The following is a 2,569-nucleotide window of genomic DNA, read 5'->3' as shown; positions in this document are numbered from 1 at the left end:
CTCCCCCCACCCCAGTTTCCTTATCTGTGCAATGGGGACAATTAAGAGTCTATGGGATTACAGTTGAGCACACACATTACAATGCACAAGGAACTGGATTCAGGCCTTGGGTTTCCACCTTCAGGGGAGAAGCTTCACGAACAGTGAAACAGTGTTACAGGTGTCTCTCTTGCTCTTTCCCTCTTATCTCCCCCTCCCTCTTCAATTTCTCTCTGTCTCCATCCAAAATAAATAAATAAACAGCCTATGGGGATGATGTGAGACATAATTACTGCATTCATGCTGCTAATAATCTTGATTCTATTTTGTCAGTATGGGTTGACATTAGCTTCACAATGTTCACTGTATTATTAAAAATTGAGAGGACCATGCATGGACCCACGGTGAGTGTGTATCATAAACTCAGGATTATGGTTCATCCAATTAACAGACATCCTTTAAAAGTTTCTAGTGGACAATCAGCAGGTGCCAGCAGAGACCAGGACGCTGGGAACACCGAGGAGGAACATTTTTCTGGCTGGTCTCAGCTCTCACACACCATGGCATCCCCGTCCAGCAGGCTTCTCATCCAGCAGTGGGAAGCACAGAGGCAAGGCTCAGTACATGCAGGATAAGGGGCTTGGCACCTGAGCTCCAGGGCATTCTCATTACCTGCAACAGGAACGAGCACAGGTGCATGGAGGAGGCCTACAGCCTGCTCAGCGAATACGGGGACGACATGTATGCCCTGGAAAAGTTTCAAGAAAAGGATCAGCGTCTTCTGGAAGTGAGGGAGAAGATGATGATGTGAAGGCTTCTTTGAAGAAAGAAGTTGGTGACATCAAGGCATCTACAGAAATGAGACTAAGAAGATTCCAGTCAGTGGAGAATGGAGCAAATAATGTAGTCTTTATCAGGACACTTGGGATAGAACCTGAGAAACTGGTGCATCACATTCTCCAGGATATGTACAAAACCAAGAAAAAGAAGACTAGAATGATTCTACAAATGCAACCCATTTCAGGCACATGCAAGGCCTTCTTAGAAGATATGAAAAAGTATGCAGAAACATTTTTGGAACCCTGGTTTAAAGCTCCAAACAAAGTGACTTTTCAGATTGTATATAAATCTCAAAATAATAGTCATATGAATAGAGACAAAGTTATCAAAGAATTGGCAGGAATTGCAGGTAGCCTCAATTCAGAAAATAAAGTAGATCTTACCAACCCCTCGCCCCCCCACCCCAATAAAAAGTTTCTAGCGTTCTTGGCATGAGTGAGTGCTCCCTGACCTCTGACCCTGGTCTAGATGAGCATTGGGCATGTGCAGAGGAGTCTGGCATGCATACAACATCCCTTTGATGAAGAAATCCTTGTTTCTTCTACTGAAAAGAGCAAATGAGGTTGAGAGAGGCTATGACTTGCCCGAGGTCACACAGTAAAAATGCAGAAGTGCTACCATTTGAACTTGGTCTGAGTGCTCCTCCACAGAGCCCAGCTGGCCTAGGCTTAATAGAAGCTGGGCTCCAGGCCTGTGGACACCACCACAGGGACTGCCCACTCAGCAGTGTGCCAGCTTAGTTCTGTCAGCATCCCTGTGCTCACCTATCTCCAAGTCCATCCAGCATGATCCAGGCCCTAGGATTCCCACATCTAGATGCCACAATTCCAAAGACCACCTTGCCAGTGGCTCTAGCTTTCCTTTGCCTTCCCACCACTCACCCCATCACAAGATAGCAGCTATGTGTTGAGTGAGGGTGCTCATGGACACCCATGAGCAGATGAGCAGACATGAAGTGGGTGAAGACATGGGAGGAGATGACCCTACTAGGGGTGCTGAAGTAGGGCTACTTCCAACATCATGAAACCAGAACCTCCAAGCAGGACCTGAGCCATACCCTCAGCCCCCAGCAAATCTAGTCAGTCCTGCAAGCAAAACAGCAAGCAAATGGCTGTATGAACTCTTAGTTCCAGGGTAAGTTTCACCTCCACAGACACCTCCAGCTCATAAAAAAGGTCAGTCTCTTGTGCTCAGCACCTTGGCAGTGCCCTAGGAGGGAAACAGCAGGAATTAGATGGAGGGTCCTGGCTGAGCTCTAACTTTTGCTAGGCTCTGTGTGACACTGGGCACTTTGCTGCCCTCTCTGAACCTCAGCAAAGAGTGAACTTGCAGACCTGATTAAGGGGGGCCCAGAGTTATCTCACCCAGTAGGGTATATGCTTTGCTGTATATGTAGCCTAGATTTACAATCTGGAACCACATGGGAGGAAGCTCTGACACTCTAGTATCTTTCCCTCTCTCTACCTGAAATAAAAAGAAGTTAAATATCAGCTTGGGTGGGGAGGGAGGGCTGGACAGTAGCCCAGCAGGTTAAGTGCACATGGTTTAAAGCACAAGAACTAGCATTAAGAATCCTGGTTTGGCCCTACAGGGGGGTCACTTTGCAAGTGGGTCTTCTGGTGTCTATCTTTCTCTCCCTCTCTCTGTCTTCCCCTCTCTAGATTTCTCTCTGTCCTGTCCAATAACAATGACAGCAATAATAACAACAACCATAAACAACAAGGGCAACAAAAAGAAAAAAATGGCCTCC

At 46.7% G+C, this 2,569-nt stretch overlaps 1 pseudogene; it reads left to right on the top strand.

Moving 5' to 3' along the window:
• Nucleotides 1-368: 368 nt before the first annotated feature.
• On the top strand, nt 369-1,731 carry LOC103122201 (THUMP domain-containing protein 1-like; annotated as a pseudogene).
• The last annotated feature ends 838 nt before the right edge of the window (nt 1,732-2,569 follow it).

Source organism: Erinaceus europaeus, chromosome 4 (genome assembly GCF_950295315.1).
Source record: "Erinaceus europaeus chromosome 4, mEriEur2.1, whole genome shotgun sequence".
Lineage (NCBI taxonomy): Eukaryota > Metazoa > Chordata > Mammalia > Eulipotyphla > Erinaceidae > Erinaceus > Erinaceus europaeus.
The sequence above is the reverse complement of the archived record's forward strand: the minus strand, read 5'-3'. Positions and strand labels throughout refer to the sequence as shown.